We start from the raw sequence: 25,540 nt of genomic DNA, 5'->3' as shown, positions 1-25,540 counted from the left end.
CTCTGTCTAGTCAATACCGCCATAACCAGTCACGTGGCAAAGGGGATCACTCACTACACTTCCAGTCTCATGTAGACCTACCACAACAGCGGACCTAACACATGATCACACATGATCATACTTGTAGGCTCAGACCACAGCTCTGCCTATGCAGCAGAGACCTCCTAAGCAGACATCCAGGCAACCACTACCACATAAACGAACATGTGCAACACATATCACACAAAGCCAATGTGCTGAACACTCACAGCCATTAACAGTTAACAACACACCTCATACACCTGTACTAGGTGCCTCTGTCATCAGGCACACTCACATCACGTTCACCAGGCTTAACGAGGTGAGGGTCACGGTGTGCAGCCTGTCAGGCACTATGAACTGCCACATAACACAAACAGTCAGGTAACCCCAAGGCAGGTACAGGTATGATTCAGTCAATGTCCATGCTGCTGTGAATGGCCTGACACATTCCTCCCTGGACTACATGACATGAGACATTACAGAGCTCTCTGAGCACGTAGCCTGAGACAGTTTGACCCTGACCTTGAGTAGCATCCTACCCTCACCTAGAACAATGCCACAATATCAAGGCACGATGATCCCTTCCAACAATTGACTGACATACTGGTGTCATTCACAGGTGTGCCAATGCCTGCCATCTTGGGGTGGTATGCTTTGCTAGGGACAGCTTGCACCTGTCACCACAGTCCTATTGACATTTGGCAGAGCCTCCTGCTACACCCATAGTGCCTGTATTAGGCAAGGCTCATAAGGCAAACCCACATCCATTTGTATCACAAAGGATGAGGAAGTAAGAGTGATGCTACTCAACACTGGACATCTAGACCCAAGGATGCACGCACCCAAAACCCTACCTAGCATTCTGGACATCGATATCTGTGCAGTAACATGAACCTGTTTCAGGTTTCAAAGGAGCACACCAGTACTACCACGTTATAGCTGTTACCATTCTTGTCGGCCACAACACTTTAACAAGGCAGTGGTGGTATCAGTATTCAATGCAGATTCCCACGCCTCGACATTGGTGGCACAGTACAACATAGGTGTTAGGCCATTGAGTACAGAAGACGTAGTTGGGGACCTGGGGAAGAAACATGGTAGTGGTCTGTCATTTGTCTACCACATGGCCAACGTGGATTGACAGACATGTTATATAGCCCAGCTAATCATGACTGATTCACATGTATGGCAGGGGAGGTCATTGTGCCTCTGTACTCATCCATCATCAGGCCTATAATTGTGTACAATGCACCTTTTGGGATGTACCTAACAAGACACCTACAGCAACTGGTACAGGACAACAGTACATCATCAAGGGGATGCAATGGCTCACACAGATGTCATATGCTGCCCAGGTAAAGTGAATCCAGCTGGACTCAGTGGCATACTGCCTGTTCAGAGGCAATCTGTGCATGCCATATACAGCCATGTCCTACCTAGCAGCAATGAACGTGATGCACCTCAGGCAATCAGAGTCCCATACAGCCACATGCTCAGGAGAGCTGGACCTCAGCACTGACATACATGGACATGCTGGAGGGCATATTCCTAACCAAGAGGCTCCCTTCACTCTGTAATGAGCTCACACTACTGGTTAGGCAGAGTCCCTCATTGACTCTCTTCCATAGGAATCTGGATGAGTGGATGGAGATCATAGTTGTACCCCAGGTATCACTTCTATGTCGCTGTTAGACAGAGGCAAAGTATACTAAAGTCGGACAAGGGCATAGCAGCATAAGATGTGATTGGGTGGCAAAGACAAACACATTCTACTAGGCTTACCAATGCCCTAGGGCAAATAGCCTAGTATGAACCTATGAACTGTTCATTCTCAACTGTTCGAGCTCATTACAGAGTGAAGGGAGCCTCTCAGTTAGGAATTTGCCCTCCAGCATGTCCATGTATGTTCTATTCAGTCGCCACCGCTTGCTCAGAGGTGACCTTTGCCCAACATACAAGGCCATGTCAAACCCAGATTTGATGAATATGCTTCACCTAAAAACCTAGATCCATCAGAGCCACAAGGGCGGAGACTTAAACCTTGACACGGCTATTAATAGGACATGCTGGAGGGATAGATTCATCACCCAAAGACTCCTATGCTGTGGAACAAAATCACGGTATATGTGAGGCAGAGCACTCGCTAGCCTTGTTCAAGAGAAATCTTGACCAATGGATGGGAGATCGCAGATATACCCCAGGGATTACCTCCGTGTCACTGCTCGACAGAGGCACAGCAAAATAATGGGTATGGTTCCCCATACTAAAGGGGTGGTGTAAGCCACAAACGATGGGCTAGGCTTGTAAATGCCCTCGGGCAGATAGCCTAGTATGAACCTATGAACATGTGTGTACTGCTATAGTACATCTGCCATATGTTGCATGTGTGTGTGTTGTGGGGATGCACAGGTAATGGCCAGATACTTCTGCACAGGTGACACGTCTGACACATTCTGGGTGTTCATCCATACATACTGGATGTGTGCTGCCATCCAACCCTGTGATGTGGACACACATTACTCAGCCTGGATATACATATCTGAACAACACCACAAGCACAGTGCACTACCTTGCTATGTATGCATGTTATTACACAGTTATTCAGTAGTTATGACAGTGATGCTATCCATGCAGCCCACTGGGCCAGTGGAAGCCACAACACACACCGCCAGCACCTTTGCATATGCGTACCACAGACATCCCACATACTGCATGTAATGTGCACACAGTTATCTAACCCAGAACAACTGCACACCACTTATTAATCCTGTCCAGTGGACTACAGATACAGGCATATTGTATAACAATAGTAGGAGGCTACTGCAGCACAGGGCAGATTCACATGACGGGAAGGCATCTGTTGTCTGCAGTGTTAAGATGCTTCACATTCACCAAATGCACAGATATTGCCAACATTGTTGCAGACAGTTTAGGTGCAGGTACCCATTGTCCTACACACGTGTTATTAGTTATCCCAGATGACTGTAACCTCCCTATCCTCTCACATGTCCAGGTGAGAGCCACCCTCATCATTGCAGAACACATATCATCACTGTTACGAAATGGTATCCCTGGATGTGTACTACATTCACCCCTGGAGGACATAGCACCACATGACAGACTGATATTAATCCCTGGCCATACTACAGGATATGTACCTGAACAGTGCCATACATACACAGTGGTCCCACACCAATGAGGAGGAACCTCTACTGACCCTGGGAACTACTGCATCATATGCACCACTGGCCTTGTATTCTAAGCTATGGAAGTGTTAGTTATGGCCCACATGTACAACAATATTACATATGTTTATATTTCATGACTATGTACACACAACCTATCTCATGGACATACCTATAGATAGTGAACTATGATACATTTGGAGGTGTCACAGTATACACAGGATTAACCTGCTACTTTGCATTACCTGTGTTTGTGGCAGCTGTTGGTGTGTCACTGGTGCTGCTTGAAGTTTGCTGCTGCTGCTGGCTGGCTGGCTGTCTTTATTTCTGTTTTGTTCTGTTTTGTTGTCTGTCTGTCTGTCTGTCTGTCTGTCTGTCTGTCTGTCTGTCTGTCTGTCTGTCGGTTTTGTGCAATGAATGTATTGCATGAGTGCAGTGTGGGTACTCATTGCTTTTGTAGGTATCTGCATAGGTCCATGTGATGGCCTCTGCACCAATTGTAAGGCAGCATTTGCTAATTGCATGCAGCTGGGTGTGTACTGATTGCATGTCTCACTGTGATTTCAGGATACTGCTATAAAAGGGTATGTGAGATAGGCGTTGCCCTTTCAGATTGTAGGGCGTGGACCATGCTGGTATGCTGTTGACAGTGTTTTGTGAGTGTGAAGGTTAGTACATCTACCATGCTTCATGCTGTGTTGTAGATTCAGGTTGCTGCATTTATCTTGCCTGTTCCCTATAGTGAGTGTGTATGCATACTGACACCTACAACTATATGTCATATGTATTGCTATATAAATATATATATATATATATATATATATATATATCTGTGTACATATACATACTTTCATATATGTACATTAGTTGACATTATTGGGTACAAGCTAACAATTAGCAGGGCTGTTTCTGTTAACACTACACTAGTATGGGAACCCAATAATTGGGACTATAAAAGTCTGCATGCCATGCTTTGGGTAGTAGACATACTATATTGCCTTTATCTTCATTCATACTATTACGTGTTCCACTTATTTAGCACTATATTCCTGTATGAGAGTCATGGCTTAGTGGTAGGTCATACAGACTAGTGTTACAATGGTCTTGTGGTAGGGCCTACTAGTATGCTCATATTCTGCTTTTGAGTTGAGTATAGGGCCTATCAATCAAAGTGCTGGAGGCACCTTTAAGCAGTTAAAGGGCTTAGTAGGTCTCACAGGAGCCAGGCTGTGTTGCAGATTCTGGTTGCTGCATATATCTTCACTATTTCCTGTAGTGAGTGTGTATGGCTACTGAGACCTACAACTATATTTCATATGTATTAATATATATTTATATATATGTATGTGTAGATATACATACCTTCACATATCTACATTACCTTACATTATTATGTACAAGCTAACAGGTAGCAGGGCTGTTTCTGTTCACACTGAACTAGTATGGGAATCCAGTAATTTGGCCATTAAAACTCTACCTGACATGCTTTGGATAGTACATCTCCTATATTCCCTTTATACTGATTCCTACTATTACATGTTATATTTATTTTAGCACTGTGTTCTTGCAAAGCAGGCATGGCTTAGTGGTAGGTCATACAGACTACTGTTACCAAGGTCCTGGGTTTGAGACTGACAGTGGGAATTCTTTTACTTTGCAAACTTTCAAACTGAGTACAGGACTTGTCAATCAAAGTGCTGAGGCCACCTTTAAGCAGTTAGAAGGGTAAGTAGGTCACACAGGGGTCAGGCTGTGTTGCAGATTCAGGTTGCTGCAATTATGTTCACTGTTTCCTGTAGTGAGTGTGTATGGCTACTGAGACCTACGACTATATTTCATATGTATTAATATATATTTATATATATGTATGTGTAGATATACATACCTTCACATATGTACATTACCTTACATTATTATGTACAAGCTAACAGGTAGCAGGGCTGTTTCTGTTCACACTGAACTAGTATGGGAATCCAGTAATTTGGCCATTAAAACCCTACCTGACATGCTTTAGATAGTACATCTCCTTTATTGCCTTTATACTGATTCCTACTATTACATGTTATATTTATTTTAGCAGTGTGTTCTTGTAAAGCAGGCATGGCTTAGTGGTAGGTCATACAGACTAATGTTACCAAGGTCCTGGGTTAGAGACTGACAGTGGGAATTTATTTTTCTTAGCAAACTTTCAAACTGAGTACAGGACCTGTCAATCAAAGTGCCATAAAGGCACTTTTAAGCACTTTAAACCAGGTCTGCGCTCGTTTGCGGAGCTAACGCACGCACTGGCAGTTAGCTTGTGGGCGCCGCATAAGCGGTGTGCTGGGATAAACCTTAATTGGCTAGTGACACACATGTTCAGCTAAGCACAGCTAGTTGCAAACAGTTTCACTCTGTTAAACCGATGCCTAGCAACAGGCACGCAGTTTACAGCTTTTTAAACACTACTCAGCTACGGGCACTCCATCTCACAGCAGCTTACCTATCAGTACATTTCTGACTATTTTTGTTATTGTGTTACTTCAGAATATATGCTCCGTTTCATTCCATTTTACAAAAGGGAATACATTTACATGTGTACAATACTGTCAGGGGGCTTTTTAGTGCTTATTTACAAAAAAAAAAAAGGTTGTTGTGGGGCTCGAACCCTGCCTGCCTACTCTTAGGCCGGCAACTCTACCGCTAAGCTATTACTTCTTGGCTTACTTTGCATATTTAATTCTTATATCCTTTTCCACTGATTGCTAACTGTGATTGCGCTAGTAGCACACCCGCGCACACGGGCGCACACAGTAGCAAACATTTACGGGGTTTTAAAAAAAGGTTTTAATTTAATTTTATTACATCTCTTCACTTTATACAGTGATGGTCTATCGGGGCATGTGTTGTGTAGTGTGTTTATGCACATTTCCATGGCCTCTCTCGTGGCTGTTTACTTTCAGCCATTCTAGTCTTCCGGGGGTGTGTCCACTTGCAGGGCTTAGCCTACAGACATGCCCCCTACTCTCTTACATGGACCGTGTAAGAGTTACTAGTGTGATTCAGCATGCCTTATGCACCTCATGCATATGCATGACATGCTGACATCACACAGTTTCACTGCAGCCTCCGTGTAAGAGTTATAACTCTTACACGGAGGCTTCCTGAATCTGGCCCAATATCTTTAAACAGTATATTTAAGTTGAAAAATTTAAACGTTAATGTGTGTATGCATTTTTATAAAATGCATTCATATTTGTGATATCTGACTTCATTTGACTCGGATATGTAAGTTTCTGACTTCTTAGTTAATTAAGTAATATCATATTTTGAGAGTCAACACAATAATTTGAGATATAGTATTGTTAGTATGTGTATGTTTGTATATATATTTCTATCACCATTACAGGTAAAAATTCTGAAGCAAGGGAAGGGTTGAGGTGTTCTAAAATATTGTCAGTCATATTTGTTTTTAAAAAATGTTTTAAGTAGCAATAATGTGGATGTGCCTTTAAGACACAAGATTTTAATTAGAAGTGTCATGTGACAAAAAGGGTGTGTATATACTGCTTGTGAAGTTTGTTCAGTTCCTGATGAAGTCTTGCTACATGTGCAAGACGAAAAGTGCTTCATTAAACTGAGAGAGAATTAAACTGAGAGAGAATTTGCTTTGGTGTTTCCAAGCTGTCTTTTTGTTTTTCGCTTATGTGGCTAAAAGCAGTCTATATGTAACAAGCCACTTTACTAGGCTAACAAATAATTTATGAAATAAACTGTGCTGTTACTTTGATTATTAACCTAATTTTGCAGAATGTATATATAGCTGCTGTAACATACTGTTGTCTTTATTTTTTCATGTTAAAGAACAATGCATTCCTGTTTACATTTATGTAACAGCATTTATTGTGCTTGCCTGTGCCTCTCAATATTTTATAACTGTCTCTTATTGCTGTATCAGTATTTCAAAGTAGCACCAACATTATAGTATTAAGAGGCTTTATTATCATGCCTTAGAGTTTTCAGTGTTAAATAAGAAATGAACAGCACAATAACAGCTACACATTTCATAGTGAGTAGTGTCAGTAGATATCGATAATGAAGAAAGATGTGAGAAGGTATATTTTGGGTAAAAGAAATTCACAGTCTGAAAGTGAACTCACACATTCAAATTCATGAGCCACATTTTCAAAGTCACAACTATCTGCAGGCATGGGATATATTTTAAGTATTTTTCAATACACCTTGGTTAAGATGTTTCACTATGATCCTAAACTCTTGGGTTTTGGGATTGAGTTTATATATATATATATATATATATATATATATATATATATATATAGATATATATATATATATCAGGGGCAAGTTTCTTGTAGAAAGTAATTTGCTTCTTGTTAATTTTATGTATTTATTTATTTGTATATATCCATCTTTTCACTACTGTTAATTTGCATCCAATGCTTCCAGTGACTTCATGAAGAGCTGATGCTGTCCAGTTTTACTAGACAAGAAGAAAACATAAGTAGATTGTTAAAGACTTAATTTCATATCACACACACACACACACACACGCACACGCACACGCACACGCACGCGCACACACACACACACACACACACACACACACACACACACACACACACACACACACACTCTTTGATGTCACTTGCCCACCTGCATTTCTTAGGGGTGTAGAAGGAAACAGTAAGCCTGGAGACAAAACGTACAAGCATTAGGTGGGGTTGGGGTGGAGGGCAATTGTTGGAATGTGAAAGGAAGCTGGTGTACATGGAGAAAAAACATACAAAATGTTGGTGAGGGGCATGCAGCCACTGCATTCACTGGACTCTTGTTGTGAGGTAATAGTGCTGCTTACTGTACCACTGTGCACACATTTTTTCATGCATGTGCTGATAATTTGATAATTGTCCATTCCTTTTTGTATACAAACCTACATATCTTATGGGAATTAAACAAGTGAGCACACTTGAATAGGTGGAAATTTATCACATGCACATAAAACCGATTTCAAGAAGTAAGCTTTTAGTGAAAGCTTTAACGAACTCTTACTAAATATTTATTTGACAGAGGCAAGTTTGAAGTCATGTGATGTGAGTAAAAGGGATACTCATTTCCTTCAGGCATTATTCTGTGTATGAAAAGAATACATTTCAGTGGGACACAAAAGATATTTATCTAAGACAGCCAAATGGCAGAGTGCTTCAAAATTCATGAAACAGTTCATCCCACTGAACTGGAGGTCAGGCTGTCAGTGGTAATCTATGATTTTTGTGTTATGATCTATGTATCAGCATGTTGAAAACTTGCACTGGAATAATTTCTATGTGTTTAGTAAACAAATGTTTGTGAAATGGAAGAAATAAACCTGATTTATCATTAAATGCCTTCTGCCCATGATTTATTTGTTAAGCTACATAGACTTATTCTCATTAAATTTATCTTAAGAATTGATTTTATAAATAACGAAGATCTGGTAGTCTGGAAACAGTAAAGGGATTACAAAGTTATATATATATAAAAGCTTGTATAAATTTGCGTGACAGTTAGGGAGCTTGTGACTATTTGTACACGAGTTTGTCCACCTGTCACTGATGACATGCTGATCAAATTCAGAATAATTTGTCTATGCAAATATGTCATCATGAAATGCTGCCAACTATGCCAAGGTATAGTATTCTTAACAGATGAGAAATGTTGACTGAAAGATTATCTTTGGTGATTAATGTAGAAGAAATATGAACTCAGTTCACCTAGCAGCAATGTAACTTGGGTAATGTATCCAAAGTATCCGTTCTCTGTAAGGCCATCTAAGAGAAAAGTAGTAAGGGTGATACATGTAGGTTATACTTTCTCTATAACACCATCCAATACCATGGCAAACTAGGGAAAGAACATGGAGTATTTTTTCTTAGAAAGGAACCTGTCCTTTTGCACACATTACTGGAATAAACTGTCAGTGTGTGTGTAAGGTTACATCAGGGTGATTAAATCTGACTTCTAAGGTCTGCTTAGCAATGTGACCAGTGCAGGCATGCATAAAACTCAGCAACAGCTGAAACTGACTGGTTAAATGGTTCTTACCATGTGTTTAAAAATGCCAGATGTTGCATTTATTAATATATTAATGTGATTTTGCACACTTTTAAAGTAGCATTGCAGTATCTAACAGAGGGTAACACTTCACATAGACTACTTCAACATTAAGATAGTCAACAGCAAGTGATTTGAAATGACTGATACCTTTATTCACAAATGTACCTCAGTGCAAAATTAAAATAGCTAAAACCCGTTTTTTACTTCAAATGAAAAACATGACAAAATGATAAAGTGATACAGAGATTTGCAATTATGAATGTAAGTAACCATGATGTTTTGGTATGAAATGAAAAATTCCCTTGACATTATTTACAAATAATCTTGATATTAAATGTATTTCTCATGGATGTATACCTGGAAAAAATAAAATGTTACTGAATCATGCTGGATAGCACATTTTCTACCAAAAAGAAAGAATTTCCAACTGTACATGCAGCGTGCAATACATTATAGTGGTAAAATGTGTGTGTGTGGGGGGCCAGCAAGCTTTCATACTACACACACCAAAGGTCTGCCTTTGTGGGCCATTTTCAGCCTAGCCAATTTCCTTTTCAAAAGTGAGAATCAAACCCTCGATCTTGTGTTTATGAGATAAACACTCTTAACCATTACACTAAGCCCAACCAGCACACTTTTAAACAAGATGCAGCCTGCAAAGGAGGTTTCATTCTCTGCTGGGTGAAGTATTATGTTCCTTATGAGCCCATCACAACAAATCACTCATTTCATCAGAGTCTTGCTACAGGATATTTGATAACCAGCAAGAACAAAAAAAAAAAGGTTTATTTTTAATCCACTTGGTATACTTCTGAAAGCCTTTTGGCTTTAGTAAGAAATGTCTGTTTGAAGGATGACATATTTTGAGTGAAGTCTGAGTTTAGAAATTATATGGAAATTAATTGGCTGTGGAACACCCATACTGAGACTCTCTGTCAAAGAAAATGATAAAAAAAGAACAATTACCATTTTCTTGAGACTGTGTGTGTGTGTGTGTGTGTGTGTGTGTGTGTGTGTGTGTGTGTGTGTGTGTGTGTGTGTGTGTTTATGTGTGTGTGTGTGTGTGTGTTTATGTGTGTGCATGTGTATGTGTGTGTGTGTGCATACATGTGTGTGTGTGTGTGTGTGTGTGTGTGTGCATGTGTGTGCATGTGTGTGCATGTGTGTGCATGTGTGTGTGTGTGTGTGTGTGTGTGTGTGTGTGTGTGTGTGTGTGTGTGTGTGTGTGTGTGTGTGTGTGTGTGTGTGTGTGTGTGTGTGTGTGTGGACATGTGGTGTACTTTTTCAGATCATGATTAGACTCTGACATGAATGAAAAGTAGTAGGAGGAAAAAGCTAATAAAAATGAAAGGAAATGGAGAGGAAGTTAACTGTCCTTTTAGGGAACAAGTACTGATGAAAAGAGAAAAACAGGCAAGTGAGGTGAGGCATACGGCAAAGGAAAGCTACAGCAAAGTCAGAAAAGTAACTAAGGAGGAAGCAGATGACAACACAAAATCAGAACTAAAAGATCAATCCAAAAACATAGAAGGAAACAGATACCATACCTTTGAAATCAGTGTCTGAGGATGCTGCTGGGATACAGAGGGGGGTTGGCAAATATGTGGCTTCTGTGCAAGGTCCCAAAATGTCCATGTCCTTAGGAATTTGACTTTCAGTGGCATGCTCTGACTCTTGCATGAATTTATAGCATGCTCTACTCAACACTTTGTTCATTTTTATGATGACCTGGGGGTCAGGTCACCTACCAGCTTATATGAGTACTGATAATTTGATGATCTCATGTACTGCAGCATCTAGATCTCAGTACACCTGCATAGGTTCATAGGTTCATAGGTTTATACTAGGTTATCTTCCCTAAGGCATTTATAAGCCTAGCCCAAAGTTTTGTGGCTTACGCCACCCCTTATATGAACAAATACTGTACCCATTAGTTTGTTGTGCCTCTGTCCAGCAGTGACACAGAGATGATTCCTGGGGTAAACCTACGATCTCCCATCCACAGGTCAAGATTTCTCTTGAACAGAGCCAGTGAGGTGCTCTGCCTCACATGGACTGGGATTTTATTCCACAGCATAGGGAGTCTCTGAGTGATATATCTATTCCCTCCAGCACGTCCTATTTATATCCGTGCTAAGGTTTAAGTCGCTTGCTCTAGTGGTTTTGGTGGATTTGTATTTTTTGAGGTGGAGCATGTTCATTAATTCCGGGTTGGACATGGCCTTGTATGTCAGGCACATGTCACCTCTGAGCAGACGGTATGCGACTGAATAGAGCTGGAGTTTCTTCAATCTGGCAGCATATGACAGATTTTGGAGTCCCTTTATCCTTTTGGCGAGGAACTTTTGGGGTCTCTCCAATTGCTGCAGATGTCGGGTGAGATACATCCCGAATGGGGCATTGTACTCGATCATTGGTCTGATAAGTGAAGAGTACAGGGGAACAATGACCTCACTAGATCTGGATGTGAATCCCTTTATAATCAGGTGGGCAATGTAGAAGGCCTTTCTAACCACTTTAGCAATGTGAGTGTCAAAAGAAAGGCCACTGTCAACCTGGGTCCCCAGGTCCCTGATAACCTCTTCTGTGCTTAGTGGATTGCCACCTATATGGTAGCTTGGGGTTACCTTGTTTTTCCCGAAGGGTATGACTATACATTTTTTGGCTTTTAACTTCAGGCCATGGCTCTGGCACCAGCTATCTGTTTCCATGAGTCCCTTCTGAAGGATATCCGTGTCCGATGCACTTTCCACTATGGCCCAGTTTGCAGTCGCCTGCAAACTTTGTCAGCCAAAGTCCTCCCATGTTGGCCTGTACTTCTGAGAAGTAGATGCCAAACAATAGGGGGCCAAGGACCGAGCCCTGTGGGACACCACTTGTGACCGGCTTGGAGTCTGACATAGCGCCAGCAACTCTAACCCTGTGGGTTCTGTCCTTAAGCCAGTTTGCAACCCATCTTGTGACATATGGGTTTACATTTAAGCTGGTAAGTTTTTCTACAATACCCGAGTGGGATATTGTGTCGAAAGCCTTTGCAAGGTCAAGGTAGGCTGTATGGACTGCCTTTCCCTCATCAATGGCCTTGGTGACTGTTTCAAAGAAGTCAACCAAGTTCAAAAGGCATGATCTGCCCTTGACGAAGCCAAACTGGGTCAGGTCCAATGTCTGCAAGTCCCCTATATCTTTGTTTACGAGCTCCATTATGATCCTCTCCATAGCTTTGCAGACTAGACTTGTTAAGCTTGTGGGGCGGTAATTACCAGGGTCCGTAGAGGCACCGCCTTTGTGGAGTGGGACCACAGTTGCCGTATGCCACTCCTTGGGCACGTATCCTGTGGTAAGGCTGAGATTAAACAGCTGCCTTATGTGCGGGTTTAATTCCTCATTTAGCTCATGTAGCACACAGCCGGGGACACCATCCGGTTCCATTGATGCTGTGTTTTTAGCTTTAGAGAGAGCAGCTTTCACCTGTGCATTTGAGATGTCTGGAAGGCTACACTCCGCTGGGATAGTTATCTCTCCTTTAGGGGGGAGAGGGGGGTGAAGTTTGCACTGAACCTGTCTGCCAGTATGTTAGCAATGTCTGTGGGTTCAGTGATTTTTGTATCATTTTTGACTAATTCTGAGCATATCTGGGAGTTTCCACACAGGTTCCTAACATAGCTGAAAAAGGCCTTATGATTGTCCTTTGAATCCATGGCAATTTTTCTCTCAAAATTGGCCTTAGTTGATTTTATGAGTGCTCATATTTTTTTACTAATAATGATCAGGGGTGACTTCCCTTTTATGGATTTTGTTCTATCATGTAATAGCTTTCTTCTCTTATTGTAAAGTTTGTTAATGGCTGGGGTCCACCAGACTGGACGTTTGCCCTTTGTGGAAAGAGTCTTGGTTTTATTTGGGATTGCCTGATCCATGCAGTCCTGGAGGTGTTCATAGAAGGCATTTGTAAGGGCGTCCGCAGCTTGGGTTGTGGTTTCCACTGGCTCAGGGCCCTTGAAGGCCTTGCAAATGAAGTAACATTTGCAACTTGATGATTTAAAGCTTGGGAAAGTTCTTACCCTAAAGGGACATTTACTTTGGCTTATATGTGTGTAATATGCGTATAGACCAAAAGGTGTAACCCTACTTACGCTAAATTTTTGATGACTTGAAAAGGGCTGAAGAGGTTCATTTGGAGAGTCTGGCAGCTGTCATTATGCATTTGTTTAAATCAGGGACTCATTTAGATGCAGCTTATTATTGTCCAAATTCTTTTATTAATAGAAATCTAAAGGTTTGTCACAAATGTACTTTTCTTTTCACTTTTTAACTGGGACTCTGACCCTATTGGACCATTTTCAGATTCAGGATATGAATATACAAAAGATGGAAGGTAACAAAAGTTAACATTTTCAGATCAATGCATATATAGTGATGAATAGCTAAGCTGTTTAGCAAGTAAGCTATCAGCACTATATCTAAACATATAACAAAAAATATAGTTAAAAAACTCTTATCATTTAAATGTTAAACTGTAAAACAGTAATGTAAGTGGCTCAGAATGAAGCATATATAATAAAATATTAAATGTTTATACCTTATGCAATTAGGAGCATAGGAGAGGGAAGGTGGAAGGGGAGGAAAGATTAAGGAAAATGTAAGGAAGAAGGGGGTAAGATAGATTTTATTGATAGGACAACAGGGTGTATATAGTATGAAGAAAATTGGCATGGTGAAGGAAGGCAATAAGTTATGCGCCCCATTTTAAAGCACATTCAAGGTATTTCACAATTCAGATGTATTTTTTTTTACTTGGTTATTGGAGACTTGGTAGGAAGTGAGTGATGTTATGTATAGAAGGTGCGATTCCATATGGACAGATCTGGTGTCGAAAAATAGTTGACAGTAGCATGACATCTATTCCTGTTGGTAAGTAAGTGGCAGTTTTGTGGGATTCGGATCCTAGGATTCAAGTTAGTGTGCCTTTTCATTAAGCTGATGGCGAAAAAATTGGAAGGGTTGTATGCATAGTCAAGGAATTTTTTTTTATTTGGACACATTTTCTATTTGAAGGACTTTGCAGTGACATTCTACCTTAGGAGACGGGGCACTTAATCTACAGATATTGTTAGCTGTGGTTTACAGAGAGGATAAAGGAGGTATTTGCTATGACTGGGAGGCCATATAGGAGTTTTGCCATCAGACTCTATTTGATTATTGATGTGCTGTCAGCAGGGGAGACGAAGTAGGGGAATCATTATAAACCAAAAGTGGTACATTGACTTTTGATTTTCTGGGTAACATATGACATCAATAGTTTAGGTTTTAGTCAAGACAAATACCTAGGTATTTGAAGTGAGTGGTTGTTGATAAGTCACTATGCTAAAAGGCCAATTCAGTGGTAAGATGGGAAAGATTTTGTTTAGTACAGGAAATGACTTTTTCTGAGTAAGTAGTTACATTGGTGAGTGTCTTTCTTTTCACCGTCTGGTTTGATGGCGGAGGGTAAGGTATTATTTTCTTAGCAGATAAATACGGCGAGATGCTTACTTGTTTTGTTAAAGAATAACAGTCCTGTTCTCATTGTATGATTGTATCACATATGCAAGAAGAGTAGGGTTTGAAAATGCCTTTGATGGAACTTGGTAGATATAAGTTATGACTGCCGTACAGGTTATGGGGTTCCTGTGGAGATTTCATTTATATGTTGGCGCACTATACTGTAACCCACTCACCAAGGTGTAACTGAGTTATATCACAACCCTTTACTATTTTCAGTGGGACCCATCATGACAACTATTTGTGTCTGATTCTCTTTAATCCTGTACTAGAATCATTATTATGTAGCATATAAATTAAACCTTCATGGTATCTACTGATCATTGGTGTGCCTAAGCTCCTGGGTTACACAGATGATATCCTTGTCCTGGGTAGAGAGGTATGTGAACATATCTGTGCATATCTATAGCAGTTATTCCAGTACAGCCTCTGAGTAGGGGAAGCAAGCTCAATATTCTTGTTCAAAAATGGTCATACAAAACAGAACAAGAAAGATTTTCATGATGACTTGCAATTAGGCACTGGAAAAAAGGCATGAAAGGGGGACTGTCAAATGTGGGGAAACAACACATAATTGTCATGAGATGACTGAAGAGGTGCATTGTAAAACTGTACATAATATTAGGTTCATTCAAATAAGGATTTGCAATTATGTCTTTGGTACATGGGATGTACGGGTGACTATTACATCTGGCAGATATATTAATTTCACCACTGTGAAGATGGGCATGTCCTGAAGAATTTTCACATTTTAACTTTTTTATAACTTTTATCATTTTTTGGAGATATACGCATTACTGGGAATTTAGCTCAGGTGAAAGCTGTTCAGACAGGAAATTTATAGGTGTCAGGATTTGTGCAATTCCACTCAGCCAGACATTAACAAGTTTTATGAATAGATCTACACCAGAAGTAGCTCTGTTGGTCAAAGCATCACATGTTTAGAAACTTACTAAGTCAAATGTTAGAGAGGCAAGAAAATGAGTCTGAAGTATCTATGGTATACAAATAAAGATTGTTAATAGTAAGGTGTACTTATGTTGCAGTATGGATAAAGCAAATTCCATATACATTTCTTCAGTAGCTTATAGCTGGCAAGTTCAATGTGGCTCTGAACACTGTATGAAATAAGAGTCTTGAATCAAAGAAACATTAAATCCTAGCAGCAATCTTACAGACTATGGAAGACATAGGTCATAGGTCTTAAATGATTTCTGGAGGCTGTTGACCCCAGGGAACAAAGAGTATTCTGTTACTGAGCCAGGAAGTATTAATGCTAGCAGAATACATTACTGACTAGTTTCTGGGTTAGTGCCTTCTTCAATGTATAGAGCATAAATTTTACCCACTGAGGCTACAATCAGATCATTTTGCAATGTCCCTAGAATTCACAATTCCAGAGCAATGCATGAAAATAAGACGTGGGGGCTATGCCCTCTTATTTTTACAATACCTTGTAAAGGGAAAAGGTTAGTGAGGGGGTGAAAACTTTATTGTACACAATACTGTTCTACTAAATATACAATATGAATCATTGAGAATGTGAAGTAGAAAGGTAAGAGAAGGGAAAATGTTTTTGAAACATGTTTCATTAGAAAATGAATTCCTGACCGTTATAGTCTGCTTCTGATGATTTTTTTTTTAATGGCAACTTGAATGCACCAGCTTGGCCAGTCTAGAAAGTACTGTTATGGAATTCGAAACTTGAGCCTAATATACAAAGGTACAGCTAGAGAGTCAGGAGACCCTTAGTTGGCAGAAATAATGCAAAGGCATTTATTTTTAATTGGTCAGGGACTGTAGCATAACAGTTACTATACTGTTTCATTTAATCAAAAATAAATTTTAACCGTTCTTTTCACCTTCCAGCAGAATTCGAGGTATCTGCAGGTACACTTCACTAACAACATCTATGCTAGATACAATTTTTTTTTTGTGAGTGGGTAAATTGTATAAGAGTGGGAAAAATGGATGAAAGTAGTAACTAATTATTTGAAAATCCTTGTCAGAAGGACCGAGTATCCTTATTATGTATGACAGTGGGTTGTAATCACAAAGTATAATAACTAAGGAGCAAAGAGGATTCCCTACTGTGTCAGAGCAGGTTTTATGATCATAGTCCCGTGTCTATCCACTTTGGTATGTGAGTGAGTATTGCACTGAGTACCAGTGAAGGTGTATTAAAACAGCTGGAGTTTGGAACTCCAGCAAGGCATATGTTTAATAAATATGGTCAATTCAGCTGTAATTATTTTGTGAAATAATCTAAGCCCACTAAAAATGACAGTGCACTGCATGTCCTAGATGGAGGAAAGTCTGATAAGAAAATCTTAGAAAATCTTAAAAAGAAATTGAAATAGGGAATAAAGTACCAGTCTCTTGCTGGTCAGCGTGTAATGACTGGAATAAAGTACCGGTCTCTTGTTGGTCAGCGTTTAATGACTGGAATAAAGTACCAGTCTCTTGTTGGTCAGCATTTAATGACTGGAATAAAGTACCAGTCTCTTGCTGGTCAGTGTTTAATGACTGGAATAAAGTAGCAGTCTCTTGTTGGTCAGTGTTTAATGACTGGAATAAAGTACCAGTTTCTCGGTGGTCAGTGTTTAACGAGTGGAATAAAGTACCAGTCTCTTGTTGGTCAGCGTTTAATGACTGGAATAAAGTACCAGTCTCTTGTTCGTCAGTGTTTAATGACTGAAATAAAGTACCAGTCTCTTGCTGGTCAGCGTTTAATGACTGGAATAAAGTACCAGTCTCTTGCTGGTCAGTGTTTAATGACTGGAATAAAGTACCAGTCTCTTTTTGGTCAGCGTTTAATGACTGGAATAAAGTACCAGTCTCTTGTTGGTCAACGTTTAATGACTGGAAAAAAGTACCAGTTTCTTGGTGGACAGTGTTTAATGAGTGGAATAAAGTACCAGTCTCTTGTTGGTCAGCGTTTAATGACTGGAATAAAGTACCAGTCTCTTGTTGGTCAGTGTTTAATGACTGGAATAAAGTACCAGTCTCTTGCTGGTCAGCATTTAATGACTGGAATAAAGTACCAGTCTCTTGTTGGTCAGTGTTTAATGACTGGAATAAAGTACCAGTCTCTTGTTGGTCAGTGTTTAATGACTGGAATAAAGTACCAGTCTCTTGGTGGTCAGTGTTTAATGACTGGAATAAAGTACCAGTCTCTTGTTGGTCAGTGTTTAATGAGTGGAATAAAGTACCAGTCTCTTGTTGGTCATCATTTAATGACTGGAATAAAGTACCAGTCTCTTGTTGGTCAGTTTTTAATGACTGGAATAAAGTACCAGTCTCTTGCTGGTCAGTGTTTAATGACTGGCAGGACATATCTGAAAATAAGGAAAAGTAATTAGGAAATCTGTAGTTAGAAGTTTAAAGTACAATTCAGTTTGACAAAAATCACAGCTGCAGGTGGCTAATGGAACAGTAAATACATTACAGACATGTGCAGAAGACAAACCCCATACTTGGTGTCTATATCCCTTAGAGGAGTTAGAGAAACTAGTAGCAATTAATCAACCATAATCTTCAGAACAGGGCTGGCACCTGCTTCTGTCTGCCCTGCCTCCACCATATGATCAGCCTGTTTTTTGTGAAGTTGACAGTCCTCATTATGAGAGGGGGCAGATGGAGATTATTTTCAATAAACCAACAGCAGCTTCCCCAAATACAGCTCAGTTTATTTCTAGTTCTTCAAGCCATCCTCAACAGTCAATTTGCAATATAAGATTTAGGCAGCAAATTTAACAACCGGCCGAGGCACCATCATATCAAATGTTAGGAAGAAGAGCCAACAAAAGAAAGCAATTCTGTCCAAGTTATAGACACAGGGCAAAAACAAATCATGTAAATAAAGTAAAATGATCCAGTAACAAAAATGATCCATTTAAAACAAATAAAAAATGCTCCATTTAAAACAAATACCTTGAAAGGAATTAAAAAATTAATCACACAATTTCCTATAATTATGGATGAAGAAGAATATCGGTGTAGTCCCTCTACTACCTAAGACACAGAGGAAGTATCAGATTATGGTTCTTCTGTAACAGAACTCCCTGGTACACAAATGCTTCCATTGTGAGAGGTGCTTATTCCTGCAGACACTCAAGGTGCAGATGCAGAGCTAACTGTAAGGGTTGTGCTTTAATGGAGTACAGCAGATTTTCAAACTCTCATAGAGTCTCTCCCTGCAATCTGGACACATACATTTCAGCAAAATAAGCTAAAATTATTAGAGGAACATGCACAATTATAGATCCCTTCTATTGAAGACTTATGAGTAGATTTAAAATTCTCAGTACCCCACCAACATTTTAGGAAAATATATGAGAAATTTAATAGAGGTGATAACATCCCAAAGCATGCAGATGAAGGAGTTCTTGCTGCTAAGGATAATCTGCTAGAATCTATCATTACTGCATCCCCCAGCACCAAATTTGTACAAAAAGAAAACAAATCCATTGATGGAGATTTACAACATATGACATATGCATCTGAAGCTTTTTCTGAATACTTAGAATCTACGGAAACAGACGCAGCTAGTGAGCTTTCAGCAGCATTTGTTGAAGGTTTATTACCACCAGCACTGGAACCAGTTAAGAAGGTTTGCTTAAACTGTCCAAGCTTAGGTATTTGTGAAATTATTAATCAAGCACAATATGTAATAGACAATATAGTTAGAGAAGAAAAAGAATAACTAAAGAAACTAGAATATGTTCAGCACTAACAATCTGACACGGACTCATATGGACAGGGAAGAGGGAGAAAGAATCATGGAGGAAGAGGCAGATATAAATTCTTTCAACCACAAGCACCAGGACAATATTATCAACATTTCTGCCCCCCCCCCCCACAACACATACACATCACCGCAACCCCCACAGTCTGAACTGTGTATTAGTAATCGTTTTATTCATTGGCAAGTTTGGCATTGGTACAGACAAATGTACCAGATGTTCAAGCACCACAACAGACAGAAAGGCATCGTACAGTTTGGAATACTGCCTGGCAGCCACCAGCATGGCAGCAAGGTCAATAGGATAGCCTTGAACAGTAGCCACAGCTATTCCCTTGGTATCGCTTGACCAGGAAGGCCCTTCTCTTGAGACTACAGTACGCAGCTCTTCTCTTTGTTTTCTTTCTGACACAGTAGCGACTAGATCAGTCATTAATTCAGCAAATGCAGGAAATCTTCCACCTTCTATTAAAACAGTTTCAGGGGTAAGAGCATCCAGAGTTCCTCTGGATTACCTAGAAACCAAACCTATTCCTATACAAATCAGTCCACTAAAAGGCCGACATGCTTTAATTGTAGGAAATAATGCACCACTACGTTTTTTAGGTAGAGATTTACAATGCAAACTATATTATTTATTGTATTCTAGATGGAGTTTTTCTTGGCATTCCAAATAAACCACCTCTTTTCAGTATGCATTCAACTAATATTTGTGCAGATGAAGATATCCTTTTTATTATCCTAGCAGCAGAACAAGCCTCAGGTGTAACTGACATGGAAGGACTGGAAAAAGTTCCTGCACAGCTTTGGACTACTTGTGCAGATGAAATAGGGCTCATAAGATATGCAGAATTTGTAAAAGATATTTAAAAACCTTGTGAGCGCCTACCCATGGCAGTTCAATTTCTGTTGTTGAATGAGGTACAGAAAGGAATTGAACCTGTTATGTCTGCACTACTCCAACAAGAAATAATTGCACTGACTCAAAGACCATGTAACACATCCATTTTACTTGCTAAGAAACCAGGCATAAGTACTTAAAGATTTGTGCAAGATTTACAAGCAGTTAATGCATAAGCAGTGTGGATTTTTCATTCACCCTGTTAAAATATTAAGTTCTATCCCACCAACTACACCTATATTTTCAGTGATAGATATTTCCTTTGCTTTCCTCTGTATTCCAGTAATACACCCAGATAGTCAAAATCTGTTTACATTCACTTACAACAGACAACATTATACATGGACAAGATTGTTACAAAGATATGTGGAATCACCTACTCTTTTCTTTGGAGACATTTCCGTGTGGGTCTACCTTGATACAGTATGTAGATGATTTACTGTTAGCTTCCAACTACATTCTATGCTGTAAATAAGATACTATTAGGTTCATAGGTTCATAGGTAAGTACTAGGCTATCTGCCCAAGGACATTTATAAGCCTAGTCAGAGTGTGTCAGCTTTCGCCGCCCCATTGATTAATTAACTGAGCCTCTGTCAAGAAGAGCCAATGAAGTGATCCCAGGGGAGTATTTTCTGTTACCCATCCACTCGTCAAGGTTTCTCTTGAAGAGTGTTAGTGAGGGGCTCTGTCTAATGTAGTTAAGAATTTTGTTCCAAAGCATGGGGAGTCTCTGTGACAGGAATCTATCCCTCCATCAAGTTCTATTTATTGTTGTGGTGAGGTTTATCTCACTAGAGTGAGTGGCAAACAGTGTCTTGGATTTCTTTAGGTGGAGAATGTCCATCAGTTCTGAGTTGGACATGGCTTTGTAAGTCAGGCAGAGATCACCTCTGAGTAAGCGATATGCCACTGAGTACAGCCGGAGTTTTTCCAGTCGGGCTGCCTAGGACATATGTTTGAGACCAGTAATCCTCTTGGTGAGGGACTTTTGTGGTCTTTCCAACTGTTGGAAGTGTCTTGTGAGGTACATCCAAAATAGGGCATTGTACTCTATGATGGGTCTAATGAGTGATGAGTAGAAGGGCACTATAACCTCTTTATTTCTAGATGTGAACCCTTTAGTAATTAGATGGGCTATATAGAAGGATTTCCTAACTACTTTGGCAATATGATTGTCAAAGGAGAGATTACTATCTACCTGGGTCCCCAGATCTCTTATTACCTCTTCTGTATTAAGGGGGCTGCCAGCTATGTGGTAATTCATGGGCGATTTGTTTTTCCCCAAACGGGATGACTAATCATTTTTTGGCATTTAGCTTGAGACCATGACTTTGACACCAGGTGTCCATCTCAGTAAGGCCCTTTTGGAGAATGTCCATGTCAGCCGGAGAGTCAATTATGGCTCCCAGTTTGCAGTCATTGGCAAACTTGGTTAGCCATAGTCCTCCTGTGTTTGCCTGTACTTCTGAAAAGTATATGCCAAACAGTAGGGGTCCCAGGACCGAGCCTTGTGGGACACCACTTGTGATTGGTTTAGAGTCGGACCTGGAGCCTGCTATTCTTACCATGTGAGTTCTGCTTGTAAGCCAGTTGGCAACCCATCTCATGATGTAGGGGTTTATGTTCAGGCTGGGGAGTTTTTCTGTAATACCCGAGTGGGGAATGGCATTGAAAACCTTGGCGCGGTCAAGGTAGGCTGTGTGAACCACCTTTCCCTCATCTATGGGCTTGGAGACTGTCTCAAAGAAGTCAACCAGGTTTAGTAGGCATGATCTGCCCTTAACAAAACCGAACTTGGTCGGGTCAAGTGTTTGGAGGTTCCCAATGTCTTTGTTAATGAGTTCCATGATGATGCACTCCATAGCTTTGCAGACCAGGCTAATCAGGCTTATGGGGCGATAGTTACCAGGGTCAGTTGTGGCCCCTCTTTTGTGGAGCGGATTAACCATTGCTGTGCATCATTCTATGGGCATGTAGCCTGTGGAGAGGCTGAGGTTGAACAATGTGTTTAGGTGGGGGGTTAGTTTGTTCTGTAGTTCGTGCAAGACGCAGCCTGGGACACCATCTGGCCCCACTGACGCTGTGCTTTTGGCTTTTGAAAGGGCTGTTTTTACCTGTGCATCTGTGATTTCCAGGACACTACACTTTTCTGGTATTGTTGTGGGCCCTTTTGGGGGTGAGAGGCGGGTGAAGTTTGTACTGAATCTATCTGACAGAAAGTTGGCAATATCAGTAGGTTCAGTATATTTTGTGCTATTTTGCACTAGCTCAGAGCATATCTGTGAATTTCCACTTAGATACTTGACATGGCTAAAGAAGGCTTTGTGGTTATCTTTTGAATCCTTGGCTATTTTTTGAAGTTAGCCTTGGATGATTTTATGAGGCACCTTAGTTTCTTACTGATACTGATCTGGGATGTCTTTCCTTCTTGGGATTTGCTTTTTTCTGAACAAGTTTCCTCCTTCTATTGTATAGCCTGTTTATGGCAGTGCTCCACCAGACTGGTTTCCTTCTCTTAGGGGAGTGAATCTTGGTTTTGCTAGGGATGGCGCAATCCATGCATCCTTGTAGGTGCTCATAGAGTGCATTTGTAAAGGTTCCTGCATCTTGGACACTGTTATCCTTTAGTGTGGGGGCTGTGAAACTTACCACCTCTGCCTTAAGTAAGGTGAAGTTTGCTATAGAAAAGTTTTTCACTGTGGTTTCCTTGATTGGGGGTGGTGGTGTGGTGTGGACATCCAGAGTCATTAGTTTATGGTCTGTTTTAACCAGTGACGGGTTGACCTCCTGTGCGGAACACCTGTCGCCCATGTTGGTGATGACCAGGTCCAATATGTTTTCACCTCTAGTAGGGGAGTTTACCAGCTGATCCAGGGCATTTGGAAGCGCTGGACCTGGGAGTTTGTACTTGAGTAGTTTTCCCAGTTAATGGTAGGGTAATTGAAATCACCCAATATCAGGGTGTTCAGTTGGACCTTCATGTTTTCCAGTGTCTCCAGAAAGGCAGAGTGGTGGTACTGGGTTATGGAGGGTGATCTGTAGCAGGCCACAATTTGCATTGCAGATTTGCCCAATGTTAGTTCCACATGGATGATCTCAGAGGTATCATGCTGCGCCACTAACCTGGAGGTGCAAGTATCCTTGATGAATATGGATACACCCCCTCTTTTTGTATTTCGGTCCATGTTCTGTGGCCGAAATGTGTGGTATGAGTTGTAGCCCAGTAGTGCTGGGGTGCTCTGTGGAGCCTTGAACCAGGTTTCAGTTACTGCACAGATGTCGACATTCTCCATACTGAGGAGTGCTTCGAGCGCATGCATTTTGAGATTTAAACTCCTGGCGTTGAGTAGCATAACCCTCATTTTTTATTTGTGCTGTTTATGGAGGTGGGTTTGACTTTTGAGCCTTGCCTAAAAAAGGCACTATGTGGGCAGCAAGAACCTTGGCCAGTATTCGAAAGCCTAGGGGTGACAGGTGCAAGCCGTCTTTTGTGAAGAAACGAGGCTTGTCGAGCATGTCGTCCCAGGCTGATAGACACTGGATCCCCTTTGAATGACACCAGAAGCTTAGCCAATTGTTGAAATTGATCATTTTTTCTTTATACTGCGGTATCATTCTTGGTGAGGGCAGGATGCTACTCAGGGTCAGGCTACATGATCAGAGAGCTCTTCCATGTCTCTTTTCATGTAGTCCAGGGAGGTACATCTCAGGTCATTCACACCAACATGAACAATGATGGAGTCATATTTGTACTTGTTCTGTAGTGACCTGAGTGCTTGTGTTATGAGGCGGATTCTGGCTCCTGACAGGCAGCTAACAGTAACCTTCTCCTTGTCCAGCCTAGTGAGTGGGACATCAGTGTGCCTGACTATAGAGTCACTTATTACTAGTGTGTTAGGTATGTTATTTTTCCTTAAGAGCTGTGATTGTGCAGCACACTGATTTTGTGTTTTATGTGTTGTCTGGTTTGTGACGGGAGGTGCAGGTTTTGTGGGTGTCTGCTTTGGAGGTCTCTGATGCTTTTGCAGGTTTTTATTTAGAGCCTCCGAGTATGATTTTGTGTATTTATGTGTATTTTTTGCCAGTGCTGGTTTAGTATGTCTATGTGAGGCTGGAGGTGTGGTGCAAGTGTTAACCTTCTCCTCATGACTGCCTCTTCCAGTCTTGGGTGGAGAGAGCTTAGCCTCCAATTTAGCTATATAATTGCATCTCTCGTATATGTTAATGTTTTGTGGTAGGAGGAGAGGGTTGTCTGTGTAAATGAGGCAGTTGTAACATTGCCTCAGGATATCCAGGTTCACCAGCTATTCTGGAGAGTATACCTGAAATTGCCCTTTGGTCATACCTGAATAGTAGGGTGAGCTGCTTAGTCGCTTGGTTGGTGAGGGGTGAATAATGAGCCTTGCCCTGCTGGGTAATCAAGTGTTGGGGTATATTAGTGCTTGCTATTAGGTCTGAGCAAGTGCTGGACTGTAGGATGCTTTTTAAGTGCTTAGGTTGAGAGTTAGACTACTTTCAAGGGAAAAACTAAAGAGGAGACTTGGTGGAGCCAGGAATAATTTAGCCCTAGCTAACCAGCACTGTCCAGACATGCAAAACTGCGAATGCAGTTTTTACAGCAGGGAAATGAAAGATATAGAAATTAGCCCAAAATGACCTATAAACTACTAACTTCTGGGCTGGAACCACTCCTCCAGGGACAGATGGCTGCTCAAAGCTCCCTCTCTCACAGGTGAACAGAGACGGGTTGACCTCCGGTGCGGTATGGGCAACTCAGAAACTTGTAACAGAGCCCTGAATTCAGCACTAGCCTGAAAACTGGACTATACTAGCTTAGAAAGGTGGGAAACAAGGATTTTTTTTTTTTGAAAAGATAAGCAGAAACAGTAAAAAAATACACTTAAAACAGCTTTAAATGACTAAAAACAGTAAAAAATACACTTAAAACAGCTTTAGATGACTACAAGCAGTCAGAAAAGGCTGTTAAACAAATTACCCAATTAACCAGTAAACAATCTCAAAACTATTATTCTTTTAACTAAATTAGTAGAAC

This window comes from Protopterus annectens, chromosome 2.part2 (assembly GCF_019279795.1).
Source record: "Protopterus annectens isolate FY-2018-M chromosome 2.part2, PAN1.0, whole genome shotgun sequence".
In the NCBI taxonomy this organism is placed as follows: Eukaryota; Metazoa; Chordata; order Ceratodontiformes; family Protopteridae; genus Protopterus; species Protopterus annectens.
This window is presented reverse-complemented; position numbering follows the sequence as displayed.